Genomic DNA, 18,456 nt, shown 5'->3' with positions numbered 1-18,456 from the left:
TTGGTTCCATGCCTGCCGGCCTCAAAGGAGTAAAGATAAAGACCTTATATACTTTTCTACAGAAAATCTTCCAAATTGTGCCAGCAGCAACCGCATCACATTGCTTTACGATTTATAACCATCACCCAAATTGTTGAGCAAATTCTGTTCTGTTTATCCAGGAGCTCCCATTAATCTTTCTTCTCTGTGTGAAAGTTGCTTTCACAAGGTAAGATATTTGCTGACTTTCCCAAGGCGAAAACGATTTAAAAAAAAGTTTTGGAGAATTCAATCAATATATGAGATCACGTTAGATATCTTGGCTTGAAGAGAGAAAAGAATTTACAAGCTCAAACTGCAAAAGTCTGCCTAAGTTTGCAGGAATTATCTCCACTTTTTGTCCAACTTAACAGGTGCAGGGCTTTGATATTCTTTCTCAAAAATGAATGTGAAATTCCAAATTACAGAGTTTATTTTTACCACTCTTCCCTCTCATTTTTCATTTAAAAATGAGATGCAAATAAAATGTATGGAGGTCATGAAAAGGTACCTAGAAATTAGAAACAAAACGAAGCCTGTTGACCAGGGAATGGGTGAATAAATTGTGATTATGTGATTAGAATGGAATATGACCACAACAACCCCTCCCTGTTTGCCCACATCCCTTACTTCTCCACTAGTCTTCTAAGTGAAGAAAAGACTCACCTTGCTCCTTCTGAAAGAGCCCTTGGAGCCTACGAGCTTCCCTACTGATCTGCTACCCGCTATAGTTTCTCCTATTTCTCTCTCTCTCTGTGCTTATATATAAATATTGACCAATGAAGAAAAAACTTGTCCCCTGTTCTTTCTCATGTTCTCTCATCCCCATCCTTCTCAATCCTATCTTTCTTAGTCCCAATTCAACTCTGTTCACCCCTTCCACAGTGCCCTCTGGAATTCTTGTTCCATAGTGAATAAATTAGACTTCATGTTAGACCTATATCTTTCACATTCTTTCCATCTATTAGCACTTACTGAGACTTGTCTGCCTGCATCTTTGTTTATCCTTTCTAATAGTGGCTGTATGTTCACACACAACCCAATCATACTGGTCCTGGAGGGATAGTTAGAATACTCCTTGCTCATCATTGTCACTTTTCCAGACTTATGCTTTGCCTTTTCCACAGAAATTTTTATCCTTTTTGAAAGCCACTCAATTAAAATTTTCTACGTCATCAAAATTGATGGTAGTTCAAATATATCAACCCCCAAGTCATTTTCTCTCCTTTCTCAGAGAGTTCAGCATCTTCTTATACTCTCCTACTTCTGTCTTTATACTAGATTTTAAAAAATCTTAATTTTTAGTTTTCAGCACTCACGTTTGTAAGATTGTGAGTTCTGAATTCCCCCCCTCGCTCTTCTCCTCATGATGGGATGCAATCTGATATAGGTTATACATGTACCATCGTTTTAAACACATTTTCACATTAGTCGTGTTGTGAAAGAAGAATCAGAACCAAAGGAAAAAAATCTTGAGAAAGAAAGAACAAAAACCAAACAAATAAAAAGAAAACAGTATGTTTCAATCTTCATTCAGACTCTGTAGTTCTTTCTCTGGTTATGGATAGCATTTTCCATAGTGAGTGTGTATTAAAGCTTTTTAATTTCCATGTAGATGTGCTTCAAGCTCCCTAACCTCTCATTTCCTCAGTCTTCTCAAGTCCTGTGACTTACTTCTTCACTCAAATTTAGCCATGTATAAGAATGGTCACACAGTAGATTTCACTATTACCATGAGTGTTTCACTTGTTGATTTAGAAACACTGACATTCACTTCCATAACCATAACCTCCCATCATCCCAGTTCTCACCGTGTTTCCTACACCCATTCTTCACACTCTGAGATCTCCTTTCCATTCCCTTCAGTATCTTCCTAGACAATTATATGTGCTCTGACTTCTGGTTTCTCCCTATCCAACTTCAATTTAATTGTTATCGTTTAAGCTTTACACTGCTATCTGCTCTCCAATCACTTGCCTTCTTACTCTATCTATGCTCTTCTTTTGCCAGATCTAAGCCCCAGATTACTCACACCATCTACTTTCTTCACTCTTCCACATGAGATGCTGAACAGAACTGAAGAGATTCTCAAAACTTTGAAGATGGATTACATGAAAAATTCACATTATCCCACTTGAACTGGGCCCTCACTATAGTAAAGCAGTTCTTTTAGTGCTCCCTAATTGATACCCTGTATTATTCCCCACAAAAGTGATTTTAAACCTCCTCTTCCATTCTCAAGCCTCTCTCTGCCTTTGTCTCTCCCTCTCTATCTCTCACTTGGGACCATACTGCTTACTTTACTGAAAGAATTGAGGTCATTGGACTTGGGATGCTTTTTCTCTCTTTGACTTCATCTCAAAATCCCTTGATCTCATCTCCTACTCTGTCCTTCTTTCTCCAATCTCTAACAAGTAAGTGGCCTTTCTCCCTGCCATGGCCAACCCTCTAAATGTACATTTTATCTCATGGCCTCCTGTCTTCTCCAGTAGATTATATTCTCAATCATCTCCCTCATAAATCTTTACCCTTTTCCTATCAATTTGTTTCTTCCTTACTGCCCTCACACAAGTCTACCCCCATCCTAGAACCTACTTCTCCCTCAAACATCCCTCAATGAAACATCTCAAATTTCCCTTTCTGGTTCAGCCAAACTCTTTGAAAAAACTGGCTACATTTATTGTCTACACTTTCTCTTCTCTTACTATTCAATCATTTGCATTCTGGTTTCTAACCTAATCACTGAACTGAAACTGCTCACTATGCAAATAATTACGTATAAACAGGATAAATATTGGATATTTTAGAGATAATTTCAGAGGAAATGTACTAAAATTAAAAAGGACTTGGAAAGGTTTCTTGTAGAAAGTGAGACTCCAGGTAAGACTTGAAGGAAGCCAGGAAAGCCCAGAGGCAAAGATGAGGAGGGAGAGCATTCCAGACATGAGGAATGAAAATGCCCAGTATCAGAAAATGAAGTGTGTTATGTAAAGAACAGAAAGTAGGACAGTGTTACTGGATAACAGTAAATAGAAGAGACTACAGTTTAAGAAGACTGGAAAAGAAGGAAGGGGTCAGGTCATAGATGCCCTTAAAATCATTCAGAGGATTTTATACTTGACCCTGGGACCAATAGGGAGCAACTGGACCTTATAGAATAAGGAGGGGTAGGGAGTTTAGGAAGATCAACTTGACAATTGTGGGGAGGATGGACGGGAATGGGGAGAGACTTGAGGCATGGAGATGAACCAGAAGGCTATTGCAATAGTACAGCCATGATGTAATAAAGGTTCACCCCAGGATAGTAGCAGAGTCATAGGAGAGAAGGGGGCATATATGAGAGATGTTATGAAGGTAGAAACAACAAGACGATAACTCGTTGGATTGGGTAGGAGGGGTAGGGTTGAGAGAATAAGGAGGAGACCTAGATTGTGAACCTGAGTGATTGGAAAGATGGTAGTACTGTGGCCAGAAATAGGAAAATTAGAAGAGGAGAGAATTTGAGAGGAGAAATAATGAGTTGAGTTTTGGATATGTTAATTTTAAGATGTCTTTGGGACAGCTAGATTGAGAGGTCCATTAAATAGTTAGAGATGTGAGGTTGGAGGTCAGAAGTCAAGTGAGGCCGGACAATTAGATTTGAGAATTATCAGCATGGAGATGATAGTTGAATCTCTGGGAGCTAATGAGATCATTAAGCAAAATACTACAGACAAAGAAGATGAGAGGGCCTAGGACAGAGACTGGGGGACATCCACAGTTAGCCAATTTAACTTAGATGAAGATCCAGCAAAAAAAAAGATTGAGAAAGAACAGTCAGACAAGTAAGAGGAGAACCAGAAATGAGCACTGTTACAAAAAACTTAGAGAGAAGAGAATATCAAAGAGAAGAGGATGATTGACAATGTTGAAAGTTTCAGAAAGATCGAGAAGAATGAGAATTGAGAAAAGCTCATGAGATTTGGTAATGAAGAGATCTCTGATAGCTAGAGAGAGAAGAGTTTCAGTTGAATGATGAAGTCAAAAGTCAGAGGGCAGAGAACAAAAGAAAGGGAATGGATACATCAATCAAAGACAACCTTCTAAAGATTTAGCCATAAAAGAGAGTGTAGATATTGGACAATAATCAGTGAAGATGGATAGACCTCTGATTTTTTTTTGAGTAAGGGAGACATGAACAAGTTTTTTGGTAGTATAGAAACAGCTAGTAGACAGGGAGAGATGAGAAAGTGTGGATGATGAAGAGGACAGTTTGCTGAAGTATACAGGATGGAATGGGATTACTTGAGCAGGTAGCAGAGTTTGCCTTCGCAAGAAAAGGCTCACTCTTCTTGTGAGATATGAGTGACAACAGAAATAGTGGTGGAGGCATGTGAGTTAGGTGAGATAAGGAGGAGGTACAGAAGAGTTCCCTCTTGGGAATGGCCTCAATTTTATCAATTAAATTTTTATCAATTACTGGACCAAGAGGGTGGAAGGAGGGGGCTCCTTGGAAGGTTTGAGAAGGAATGAAAAGATTTGTAAAAATTCAGGTAGTGAGGGGGATAGTGAATTGATCAGTAATGTGTAAAATGATTTTCTTGTCTTAGAGACGGCCCAGTTGACATGGTATAATATAATTTTGTAGTGGACCTGGTCAGCATGTTTTCATGATTTTCTCCAGCTTCATTCAGCAGCTCCTGAGTAGGGTCTAAGGCAGTGGATAGTGTATCTAATTTGAAGCTGAATCTTGGCAGAGCAAGATCTTTAATAGGATCAAAAAACAAGAGATTCAGGAGAAAAGGTTGGTGGAAAATAAAACTGATTCACCAAGGATTAAAGATGGGGAAAGGATGAAAGCAAAGATGGACAAAGAAAGAACTGAGGGATGAGAGGTCCCGGTGACAATGGAAAACAGGGTTTAGGGTTGTAAGGCAGAGAGAGATGTAGAATCAGATTGTAAGCTCCTTGAGGACAGGGGTCATCTTTTGCCTCTTTTATATTGCCAGCACTTAGTATAGGTGCTTAATAAATGTTTATTGACTATTGGATGAATATATGAATGACAATAGATTTTGATCAGATAAGGGACTTATAGAGTTCATTAACATGGCAGTGGCACATTTGTGGGTGAAGGCAAGATCAAGTTTATGACTGTCTTTGTGGGTAGCTGAGGTGGAGTGGAGGAGTAGGTCATGGCAAATGAGGAAATTGATCAAATGAGTAGTTAGGGTGCTTGAGGGAGTGGCAATATGTATACTGAAGTTACCTAGGATGAGAGGAAGCTGAATCAGGCATAGAACTCTTTGAGGAAGTAAAGATTAACCTAAAGTTCTATAGACAACAGCTAACAGAATCTCAATTGATTGATAAATATGGATTGAATGAACCTCAAAGGAAGAGAGATTACTAAGTGATGGTGGTGGAAGGAGAGCTTGGAAGTGGCACTATGGAGAAAGGACTATTCCAATTCCTCCACTATGATGAGTTAATGTGGAGACATGAGTGAAAGATGAACCAGGGCTGACTAGGGTTGCAAGAAAGCTATTTATCAGTAGGGAACCAGATTTTAGGGAGTGCAAGAGGGTGAAGAAATCAAGAAAGGAAAAGGTTTAAGATGAAAGCTAGATTTTTTTTTTTTAATGTACACAGACGATAGTCCAGAGAGCACAGTGGAAAAGATTGGTGGCTTTAGAGGGGGATATCTGAGAGGTTGGGTTGATGGGGATAGGAACAGAGGAGTAGTCAGTGGAGAACAAAGAATAAGGTTTGCACAGTGGCAGCTGGGGGTTTAGAATCACTGGGATGGGGAAAGAAAGGAAGGATAGTAGTACGTTAATCACTGAGGAATGAGTTCAGGTAAGTTATCAGTCTCCTTTGCTGTCTCATCATCATCCTCTTTAACTATGAGTGCTCCCCAAAGTTCTTGGGTCCTTTTCTCTTCTCCCTCTATTATCTCTAGCTTAACTTTATCAGCCCACATGCGTTTGACTATTATTTCTCTGCACATGATTCCCAATCTATCAAGCTGCATTCTTTTTAGATAGTTTCTGTATTTCATCACTAAATGCTTACTGGACATTTCAAACTAAGTATTCTGGCAAAAATCTTAAACCCCATATATCTAAAACTGTAACTGGTTATCTTCCCTCCTAAGTTTCCTGTCTTGCAAGATTCCTTATTCCTGTGAAAGGCATCACTATTTTCCCAAACTTCCAGTTTTATAATCCTAGCATTATTTCCATAGTCACATAATTTCTGTATTCAAATCTCTCTAATCTGTCTCTTCACTCATGAGGTTCAGGTTCTCATTACCTCTTGCCTAGATTATTGCCATAGCCTCTTGAATGGTCTCTCCACTTCAAACCTCTCACCATTCAATCCATCGGATATGTTACAAAAGTAATTTTCATTAAGCACAAATCAGACTAACTCCACCAATTCCAGCTTCCTATTGCCTCTTGGATAAATATAAACTCCTCTGTAGAGCTTTTAAAGTCATATACAACTTGTCCCCAGTCTAACTTTACAGTCTCCTTGCACATTATACCTCCCCCCCCCCAGTATTCTGTATTCCAGTCAAACTGGCCTCTTCTCTGTTTCTCACACATAGCACTCCATCTCTTATCCAAGTGCCTTTACACTATCCATCCTCCTCCCAGGAATGCATTCTCTTTTTGCTTTTGCCCCATTGAATCCCTCCCCTCCTTTAAAATGCACCCTGGGGTACTCTCTCCCAACTGCTATTATCCTTCCTCTCAAATTATCTTGTATTTTACTACTTCATATATATTTGTACATAATAATTAGTGTGGTGTATACATTTTTATATTTACTTGTCATCTCTTCTGTTAGAATCAAAACTCATTGACAGTTCACCTAGTACAGTGTCAGGCACATAAGAGTTACTTCATAAAAGTTTGTTGATTAATTTGGGATATAAAGGAAAGACTCATATGAACTGACACAGAATAAATAAAGGACCAGAAGAAAAACAAATATACATATGATATGATTACAATAATGTTGCTGTGTTCGTCCTTTGTTTTCAAAGAAGACCACGCCATCAGAGAAATGATGACATGACTTGCATTTGACTTTGTTTTGAGTGAGGGAGGGCTGTGCAAGGTCACCAGTCTCACTTTCTCCTCCTGAGCCATCTGGATCCAGTGACCAGATATTCATCAGTGTAACTGGAGACAGCCCAGGATGCAATGGGAGACTTTGGCCTTTGAACAAAAATTAAAAGGCAATAGAACTAAGATTAATTACAATGATTATAATTAATTTTAATGACTACCAGTAAATGACTGCAGTATAAGAAACAACCAAAAGAGAAAACCAAAACTTTTATAGCCTGCATAAATTCAGGGTCCTAATCCCAGGTCCCACTCACATTAACAAGTCAGGCCTCTTAGATCAATCTTACATCGTTACATCTCCCCCAAGGGTTCTAGAGCTATCCCTGAGGGGTTGATGTATTTTTAATGTTTGGATGCCCATTTCAATGATTCTTCTCAAGTATTGTTAGATGATTACCCCAGTTTCTTTTAAATAATTAGCATCAATTAGCTGTTATGAAGGGATATTTACTGAGAAGACATATGAAGAACAAAAGCACATACGCTCCCAATACCATAGCCACACTCCACCCTGTATCACCTTGGTACCTGACTAAAATGGGCTTGAAATCAAAGTAGTCACTTCCAAGAATTTATCCCTTCCCCCACCAAAATGACTTCTGAATTTTTCATAGCCAGTAGATGAAGTTTGTCTCTCGACTGCATACGCTGGGTCAAGTAGGTTGCTTGGCCCTTTGCTCTTCACTGGGCTCAGCTGCCAGCAAATTTTGTCCAGCAGCTCACTTTTTCAACATTTTGAGGATCACAAGGTCAAAGCCTAAAGATTAATTTCATCTTTAACATTTATTCCTTCACCTTCAACAGGAAAGAACTAACATGGCAGCAACAGAAGCAACCACACATGCATGTTTTCATGACTTCATGTCAACATGAGTGGGGAAAGTAGGCTGCTGGAACTAGTCACCTCTCCCTATTCAGATGCTTACAGCAGGCCTTGTTCAAACATAGCCCTTCCTCACTGGAACACAGCCAGGCAGGAAAGAGCTACGTAATGGTGGTTAGTACCTTCTAAATTACACCCAGTTCTGGCTCTTTAGCCAATCAAAAGTCCCCTTCTTCACTATGTGGTTTGTCAATCAAAAATATGTAGAATAACTGTACAACTCTGAAGTGGAAAGCAAGGCTCTCATACTGTCACACACTGGTAGGAGCTGGCTCACCCAGTTTGTCCATGAAGTTTGGAGTTTGGAGACAGGCAGAGGATGCCAAGCATGTTTTAGGGACAAGGATCCCACTGATTAGTTATACACACACACACACACACACACACACACACACACACACACACACACACATATATATACATATATAAAAGAAGGTAGTTGGTTCAAATTAGAACCAAGTGGACAAGCAATTCTATAAGATTAGTAGGTTGTTGGGTTGGTTTTTTTTTGGGGGGGGGTGATGGCTTTCTCTTTTGTGTCCACTTGTGATCTTGACAAGATCACAAGTTCTGATTTTTGTCAGGCAGCCAGTGAATCAATCAACTCACATTATTAAATGCCTACCATATGCCCAGATAAATTGTAGATAATCTTGGAGGGAAGACACCAAGATAAGAACTAGGAAAGTCTTCTTGCAGGGGTAGGATTTTAGCTGAGATATGGAGAAAGCCAGAAGATAGAGATGAAGAGGGAGATAGTTTCAGGCATAGGTAAGGTCTGGTCCCTAAAGTCACAACAAATATATTCCTGCTTACAGTGTACAAGGTAGTGGATTTGAAGTCAAAGTGACTGAGTTCTAATCCTTATTGTATAATTTACTAGCTGGGTGACAGTAGGCAAGTTTCTTCAGCTTCCTGGGTCTCATCTACCAAATGAAGGAATTGGACTCAATGTCCACTTTCAGCTCTAAGTCTATGGCACTATCCATAGAAGCCATTGGTTTCCACATTGGCGCAAGTGGCAACCAGAACTGATATTTATTTTTATTAATTTGTAATGAATCGGCAAATAGATACAGTTCCCAGAGAAGGAGAGGGGGACAAGAGGTATTCTTGCAAGGTCACTTGACCCAGTAATTTTCCAGAAAGAAGGATTTGTTCATTTGGCTCTTTCATTAAAAGGGAATGTATAGTTTTTATGGGTGACAGCTCAGGGGCAGCCTCCTTGATTTACTTCTTCAATATTCCAAATTCTACAAAGTCCTTAAGGGGTAGCCATTTATCTGGGCACTTTAATTATTTTTTTTTTTAAAGACTCATTTGTTTCAACCACCATCTTGATCCTATAACTAAGGCATTTTGTGCTCACCTTAAGAATTCTCAGCTACTTAGCTTAGCAGATAGGTGGTATGTTGCCAAAGAGTTTTTGGTCTTCCTTGTTTTTCAGAAAGCTGGTTGCATTGGGCTTTGGAAGAACTGTGAATCCCTAGTGCCCTCTGCAGTAAGCATGGACTCTTGGTACCAACATTTTTAACCTCTCAAGAAAAACAAAGATCTGAAGCCGGTAACTTTCTTTTATTTGCTCAAATGCACTGAATGGAGACACACAGCCTGCTCATTTTTGCTACCCCTATCCACGGCACATCCTTGCCTAAAAAGAGACAAAGCCTCTGATCCACATGAGCTCTACACAGATACATGTTTCAGGTCTTTGAATGCCTCTCATCTAGGGTCTGTCCGCTTCTCACTATTCTCTTTTTTTATTCCTTGCTACTTTTGCACACACTGTGAAGAGACACTTTTTTCTCCCTTTGTATAATAGCTATCTACCCTTGAAAGAAAAATGAAATTGTCAGCTAGCTTTGATGCTGGCTTGGAGGACTGCGCAGATGTGAGAGGGAATTGTTTCCTGTGTCAAACTAAAGCTATGCTAGGGAGGCCAGCAAATGGCTTCTTGAGACAGAGGTTGAGAGGAGCTAAAAAGGGGGCATCTTGGCTTCCTTCTGTCCCAGGACAAAGGCAAGAGGGATGAGTTGGTGAATATTTCTGGTTGGCAGTGACTGAAAGGGAAGGGTGAAAAAGGAAGCCCACCTTGATGTTGGCTTAGGTCGCCTTGGAAGCCCCTCCAACTCTGAGATGCTGTGATTTTATGAACAGGAAAAGATTTAAAGGGTGAAATGAGTAAGGGATATTCTGGTTAAGGAAGCAATAAAATAAACATTACAGATTTGGGGAAGAAGAAAAAAGGGAAGTTGGAAAGGCTGGTAGTCAGAGAAGTAACTGACTGTGCCTCATCTGCTTTTTTTTTTTTCTAAAGATCTTAAGAAATCAGAAGGGATAAAAGAAGATGGGTGTAGGAGGAAGTTTGAGAGTGGGGGTGGGGTGGGGAGAAGAACTTAAGGAGTCCAGGCAAAAGGAATAGTAGTCTTGAATAAACTTTTTTAGGGTCAAAAGGCAAATACACACACATGTACATGCACACACATATATACATACATATACATGCACATATATATTTATATACACATATACAGAGAGAGAGAGAGAAAGGGAGGGAGGGAGAGAGAGCTTGGAGTGTGTGTGTGTGTGTGCACATACACATATGTATATACTCACACACACACATAAACACACACACATGCACACACACTATTTTTCCTTATCTCCAAATAAACATAGGTTTGTATTTTTTCTATGGCTTAAGGCACTTTTCCACTTTCCAATTGGAAGTTGCTGCTATGTGTTGGTTTCTAACATTAACATAAACATTCACATCCTCCCTTTCTCCTTACCTCCTACCTTTCCAGAGGATAAAGTCCAGTTTGGGGGTGGTGATTCTCTGAAAGGGACGCTAAGCCAGTGGGCCTGGAGTAAATACGCAAACTGGTAGTCAGAAAAATGAAAGGGCAAATCAGTGAAAAAAGTATAATTATAAATAGCTAAGAAAAATATAGAACTGAGATTCTTTTCTTTACAGTCAGCTTCATTAATAGGGCCTAACAGATATATATATATATACATAGGTTATTACGAAACAGTGGAAGTATTTTTTAAAAACATATATTTATGTTTTGAAGAAGCAACTTGGTATAGCAGAAAATACATGGAGAGATTAGGTTAAAATTCTGAACCTGAAGTTGACTTAGCCATATGATATACAACCTCACTAGAATTTCCCTTCTCTGAACCTCATTTTCTTCATCTATAAAAGATATATAATGATATTATAAAACATATATTATAGAATAGTGGTGAGGAAAAGGCTTTGTAAATCTCTGAAAAGGTCAAATGATATTTTATATATGTATACATGTACATATATATACATGTATAGATACATATATACACATATTTAATATATGTATGAGTGTGGTGCTTCACAAACTTTAAAACATTTGAAGCAATTGTGTAGGTAATGAAGTGGAGTATTAATTAAGCCCAGAGTCAGGAAGACCTGAGTTCAAATCCACCCTCAGTTACACTAGCTGTGTTACTCTAAGCAAGTCAATTAATCTCTCTTTAGCTCAATTTTCTCATCTGCTAAATGGAGTTGCTAATAATAGCACCTACCTCCAAGGCTGTTGTGAAGATCAAATAAAAAAAAATTTGTAAAATGCTTTGTATAGTGCCTGGCACATAGTATAGATGAGTACATTTTCCCTTCTCTACTATAAAAATTTTAGCTATTATTATTATAAAAATAAATAATTATTGCACTTACATTTGAATATCAGTGTTTCATTGATGTTGAGGAAATGCATTTGGAATCAGACCAAGAAGCCATAGGTAATATTGAGAAGGTGTGGGGTTCCCCTACTCCCCTACTTCCACTTGCACCCCCTATCCATAAAGGATATAGCCTGCTCTATCAAACTGAGAGGTTTGCCCACTCTAAAACCACATCTTTAGTGATGAGCGGAAAGAATTCAGCAAAGGAATTTTAACTACATTTAAATATAAAGACAGAAAGAAATTAGTTGAGCTACATATATAAGATAAGCAAAAGCTAATTTGCAGTTTTAACGAGGTCAGAGAAGTTTGTTCTCCCACATTTCTGATGGGGAAATAAGTAAAAGGCCTGAATATTTGTCATGTATGTATCTGTTGACAAAACTTCTTGGAAAGGAACTAGCAAAACAATGTTCATTAGAGTTCACAAGCCTGTCAAGGGCTTTGGCTGGGAATTTTGTCTAAGAATTTGAGAAGATATCTGGAGAGAAAAAAAAGAACAGTCACGTACTCAAATGAGATAATGTCTGTAAAGCAGTTTGAAAATTTTTAACACTAACTGGCAGTTGTTATTTTATTATTATATTAAGCTGTTCTAAGAATTGAAAATACCAGGACAGTCAGCAAAAATGAATTACTAAGAGAGGAATGTATAGAATCATAGGACTATATAGACAAGACCATCCAAGTCAGTCTTTAATCCTGACACTAGGCTGAACCAAAGGCCTGTTGTGCATGGAGAGCAAGGACTCAGCATCTTCTCTCTTGGTAAAGGTCTCCAGGGAAAGAGTCCAAAGTCTCCAAAACAACCATAAACTGAGAACTAGATTTAATAGACACTTTGATTCCCAGCAATCCCTTTCCAATATCGTCATTAATACCTCTAAAGAATAGATCAGTGTCACGGGCACTTCAACCCTACTATTGTACAATGTGGAGAAACAGATGCTGGGCCCAGAGGAGGAGAATGGGTAGGGGGAAGGGAAATATCATGCCCATTTCCTATACTGTATTTAGGCATGTGATTTACTAGGTTCCCTATTCTCACATTCTTTGACTCACTAAACCCCTATTGTGGTGCCCCAAGAACAATTATTCTTTTAGTTCAAGTCAAGGCTCATTTCTAGGATTTCCTAAAAAGAGGAAGGAAATGGTAAAAAACATGTGAAAGAAAAATGTAAAAATCTTACAGTATGCACTTACAGAACTACTAAAAAAAGGATTCAGTAATTTAACTTATAATTACTGATACAATCTGCTGGGAGGTTAAGACAAACTCCATTAGACCATACAGCTGTTTGCAAGACTGCTAATTAGGCAGTTTACATTTATTTTTCCTTGACTCTTCACTGTTGAAAACACTCAAAGAACATTTTTGTTTGCAAAAAGAAACAAATAAAAAAAAAACAAGCCAGGTTTAGGTTAATTCACTTGTCAGCGCCATATTCTCCCAGAATCTACTTCTGCTACGAGCACTGTCAATCATTGGATCCAGGACCTTCAGACTTCTAGAACTCAGAAGAACATCTCAAAGTTTGAACATATTCAGCCTAAACTTATTCCTATTCAAGGAAGGAAAACACAAAGCAGAAAAGGTAGCCCAGGTTCCAGGTCCATGTTCAAGAAGTTGAGTCCATATTTCATGGGGGAACAGTGGAGGGACATCGGGTGCCTGGGAGAGGGAAGCAGCCTCCTCACCTACTTCACAGGAAGTCTAGAGAGAGTATACTGTGTGCCACACAGCAGATTTCAAGCAAGAGAAAACCCATTGGAAGCTCTCTCTTCTTTTAATTGACTAAGAATCCCACCCCCTTGTCACTGTCGCTGGGAAGGTGATGATCAAGGGTTTTCCACAACATATGAAAGTTACAAGTCCTTTGGAACCAGGAGATTTACCATCTCCCAGAGCCCAAATAGTAAGTCAATGAGTTCCTGGAATCCCTGGAAATTTCCAGGGATCATCGTTGAGAACAATCCAAACTCCACCAAAATTGAAACCAGACGAATGAGGAACAGAGGTCAGTCACCATTTGGCATTTAAACCCTTCTCGAATATGCATCCAGCTATCTTGCCATGTTTACCACACATTACTTCCCTTCGTTTCCCCTTTGTCTAGTTTGCTCTTCTCCTTACATAATATTTTATCTCTAGTTTCCATGCCTTCACACAAGTTGTCCCCTATGTTTGGAACATATTCTCTCCTTGCATCCTTTACAAATTCTAGCTCCCTTAAAGGCTCAGCTCAAGCACCATCTCTAGCCTGAGGTCTTTCCTTGTTACCCCAGTTATTAGTATACAATTCCATGTTGCTTTGTCTTTACTTAGTATATATATTTTCTGTGGATACAGTTAATTTTGCCTCAGAAGAATGCCCTTGAGGGCAGGGGCTATTTGATTTTTGTCTTTTCCCACCAGTGACAAGCAGTGTCTAACACATGTATTTCATAATTCATAATATCTTTCATAATTGCTTATTGAATGAATGAATGGATCGATGAAGTACTCAAGAATTTCAATGCTAAAAGCAGATGAGAAGAGCGGCCTGTGGATTAGAGAAAGGGGCTGGTGTGGGGGAAGAGGGTCCAAGGCTCTGCCTTTTAGACCACAGCATAGACTTAAGACCAAAATGAGGAAGGACCTGTTTTTTGCAGGAAATATCTTACCTATCATTTGAGACATGCTGTTTTCTGTGTGAAAAAAAGGAATATAAAATTGAAGTTGATGCTTGTTGAGACAGCATGTGCCAATTATAGGACAAAATTGCAACCGTATATCTTATTTAATTGTTATTAGATTTTATTACAGGATGTTAAAGTGTTAATATGCACATAAATCTGCTTCAAGCTCCCTGAGAAATGTCTATATTATGGCATATTGTTTTTTAAAAATGAAAGCAATAGAGGGAAAAAGGGAGCCAGAACATGTATTATTAATTTCCTAGCAAACAAATAAAATTGTGTGATTTATTCTCAGAAATTTTGCTCCTTGGTAAAAATAAAAGAGTGCTTGGGAATTCTGATCCTTCTCAAAGAAAACTACTTGGATTCTAGACAAAGTCCTACAGGATGACCTATTTAGAATAGCTCCTGTCAGTAAGAAGCAGTGTGGTATAGTGGATAAGGAACAGGTTTTGGAACCAGGAAAATGAGGGTTTGAGTTTTGACTATGGCACATACTGTTTGACGATTCAGCCAAGTGTTCAGTGCTCCCAGGTAACTCCAAAAGAAGACAAAATGTAAAGAGATTTCCAGCCTGCATTGACAGAGGGAGTATTCTTAATTGGAAACCTCTGTAGAAAAGAAACTTTACATCTAGTACCTAGCCCTATCTAACTAGTAACAGAAAGACTAGAATTTGAGTTTATGCCTTAAATTGATCTGTTTGAAATGGACAATGTATGGGAAACATCAGTTTCCCACTCAGGCATTAAGAGTGGGTTGGGAAGGATATTAGCTTCCCAATTACCATCAGATACCATCATTATCTCAGTTGTCCAGGCTTACAACAAGGTGTCATTCTCAACTTCTCCCTCTCTCTGTCACTCCCAATATCTGATCATTTGTCAAAAAGTCATTGTTTCTACCCTTTGAAAATCTCTCTGAACACTTATCTTTCCTCTGACACTGCCAACACCTTGGTGCAGACTCTAACTCCCTAGACTACTGCAGTAATCTGTTGCTTGATCTGTATAACTAAAGTCTCTCCCCATTCTAATCCATTCTCTTCTAAACTGTGAAATCAATCTTCTAACGCTCAAGTAGGGCCATTTCACACACACACACACACACACACACACACACACACACACACACACACATCTATTAAACTCCAGTGGCCCCCATTACCTCTAGGATTATATATCAAATCCTCTGTTGGGCTTTTAAAGTCCCAACTTTTCTTTTTTTTTAATCTTTTCAGTATTCTTAAACCTTACATAGTCCACTGTGTTCTGTGATCCAGGGACACTGGCCTCCTTGCTTTTCCTCAAATAAGACAATTCCATTTCCTAACTCCATACTTTTTTCATTGGCTATGCCCCATTATCTGGAGTATTCTCTTTCCTCATGTCTGGTTTCCTTCAAACCACTGTTCAGGTAAAGTCCTACCTTCTGCAAGAAGGCTTTCTAAGTCCTTATCTTAGTGCCTTCCCCTTGAGATTATCTCCAATTTGCCCTATCTATGTCTTATCTATACTTAGTTGTCTGCGTGTTACCTCCCCTCTTAAAATGTGAGCTCCTTGAGAGCAGGGATTATATTTGGCCCTTTTTTTGTATCCTCATCACTTAGCACAGTGCCTGGTAGATAATGGCACTTAACAAATTTTGTTGATGGACTGATTGATTGATGTATTCTTCTAACTATGGAACAAATCCAGGAATGGATTAGGGTAAATCATAAATGAAGGAATAAAGAAAGAAAATGGACAGCTTACCCCTAAATCAAGTCCAAAATCATTTGATGGGTGAATGGGAGAAAGGATAGAGTATTATATCTGGTGTTAGGAAGGCTTGGGTTCAAATGCTACCTCTGATACTTACCATTTGCATAACCACTGAATCCCTCTGAGCCTCAGTTTCCTCACCTGTAAAGTAGGAACACTAACATTGATCATCTACTTCACGGCATTGTTGTGAGGCTCAAACAAGATAATGAGTGTGAAGTGATTTGCAAACTTTGAAGGGCTATGTAAATATTCTGTTACTTCTCTGAACTCTATGTCTTAATGGAGATACCATCCTTCTAGCTCTTCAGGTCTACCCCACATTATTATTATTGGAGAATGTTGACTCCTCAGAATCAAGAAATAATGGACAACTGGTATATTTGAGAGTGAACTTCAAGGAAAGAGAATGTCATTAGTTCATGAAGAAAGGAAACATTAATGGAACCACAAATGTAGCTGGAAGTTAATGGGAATACCCTTATATTCTCTTAATGACAGCAGAAATTACTCAACTCCTCTACTCCTTCCCCCCACCCCCCACCCCGGTTGCTCCCTTAAATCTCAGTGGAGTGGCATTGTGGTACCTACTCTTCTATGACAATATGGCCTATCCCCATGATTGGTAGGAGGACCTTATTGTAGAGCATCTTGTACTTTTCCTAATACTTGTTCTACAGTAGTTTAACATATATTTAGACACATTTCCCTGGCTGAACCCTTCTGTGACTCCTTTCTGTCCTTCCTCTCTTTTCTTCACTGGTTCATTATCTATATGCTTCTTCTTAAACCTGGGTGTCCCTCAAGGATCCATTCTGGGCCCTCTTCTCTTCTCACTCTATATTCTCTCCCTTGGTAATCTCATTAGGTCTCATAGGTTCAACTATCTTGTTGCATAAGATTCCACCATCTATAGTGCTAGCCCTAAGCCCTCCTGATCTCTAGCCTCCTGTCACAACTTGCCTGTTAGATTCTACTATCTGAGTGTCCAGTTGGCACCTCGAACTCAAGATGTCAAAAATAGAATTTAGCATCTTTCTCCCTATATTCCCTCTCCTTTTCAGCTTCCTTCGTCTACTGTCTTACTCAGCCTGTTCCCCAGCCCACAGGCCAATCAGATTGTAAGCTCTTTGAGTGAAAAATTGCCTTTCTTAGTTGTATCCTCAGTTAGCCCAATGACTGGCACATAGTGGGTGATCATAATAAATGTTTTATTGATTACACCTACCCCTCTGCCAAGTTTCTTTTTCTTTTGCCACCCTTTTTCCAATTATCCACTTCCATAAATTGAGTCGTCCTTACTTTTATCTCACTTCCTTACCTTCCCCTACATTCAAACATTGGACAATTCTTGTCTATTTGACCTCTATAACATCTCTCCCATCTGCCTACTTCCAACAGTCATTGCCTTAGTTCAGTCTCTTTTCACTTCTTCCTACACTATTGCAGTAGCTTCCTTATCTCCTTACTCTCAGTTTCCCTCTTTTCTAATCTATTCTCTACAAGGTTGCTAATAGACTTTGAGGTTCAAGTGTGACAAAGGCGATTTTCTGCTCAAGAGCCTTCAGTGGGTCCCTTTTGCCTATAGAATGAAATACAAAACTCCTCAGCTTTGTGTTTAAGGTCTTCTAGAATCTGGATCCAACTTAATAGAAGGCTCAGCTTTTGGTGCTCAAGAACCAGGTTTTCTGCAGCTCCCCTCCCTCTGCTGTTTCCCCCCCTCCTTTTTTTTTTTTTTTTTTTTTTTTTTTACTCTCAGGAAGAACAAGAATCTCTGTGTGAAAGGTGGGCAGTAGTGCATGAAGGAGTTGAGAAGAGGTTTTCCCATCAGCAACTGAGGAAGGCTGCTCCTTTTTCCCTCCTCTAGGTGAAACTGTTGGAGGAAGAAATTTCTCTTGCCAAGAAGTTTGATGTCCTACTTCTATTCTGAGACCTCTTTTTTCCCCTCTGTGCTACTTCACTTGGCAATCTCTTCAGCTCCCATGGACTTAATTACTATCTCTTTACTGATAATTCTCAATTCTACCTATTGTCCCAACTCATCTGCTGATCTCAAATCTTGCCTCTCCAATTACTTCTCAGACATCCCAGACTATCCAGTAGACGTCTTAAACTCAACATGTCCAAAGTGGAACTCATTATCTTTTTCCCTAAACCTGGCCACCACCATCCTCCCAGCCCTTCAGACTGAAGACCCAGGTGTTATTCTTGATTCGTCACTATTTTTTACCATGACATATTCAATCTGTTGCCATTGCAGAGC

At 39.1% G+C, this 18,456-nt stretch overlaps 1 protein-coding gene across 4 annotated transcripts in view; it reads left to right on the top strand.

Moving 5' to 3' along the window:
• The window catches only part of DCSTAMP (dendrocyte expressed seven transmembrane protein), a 39,826-nt gene that overhangs the window by 2,067 nt on the left and 19,303 nt on the right, over positions 1-18,456 (top strand). Inside the window, exon 2 of one of the 4 annotated variants that reach the window (XM_072603305.1) lies at positions 9,470-9,586. The exons of the other annotated variants lie outside the window; for them this stretch is intronic. The gene's annotated coding sequence lies outside the window, so the exon portion shown is untranslated. The remainder of the gene's footprint in view (positions 1-9,469; positions 9,587-18,456) is intronic. 4 annotated transcript variants of the gene reach the window in all.

This window comes from Notamacropus eugenii, chromosome 4 (assembly GCF_028372415.1).
Source record: "Notamacropus eugenii isolate mMacEug1 chromosome 4, mMacEug1.pri_v2, whole genome shotgun sequence".
Lineage (NCBI taxonomy): Eukaryota > Metazoa > Chordata > Mammalia > Diprotodontia > Macropodidae > Notamacropus > Notamacropus eugenii.
The sequence above is the reverse complement of the archived record's forward strand: the minus strand, read 5'-3'. Positions and strand labels throughout refer to the sequence as shown.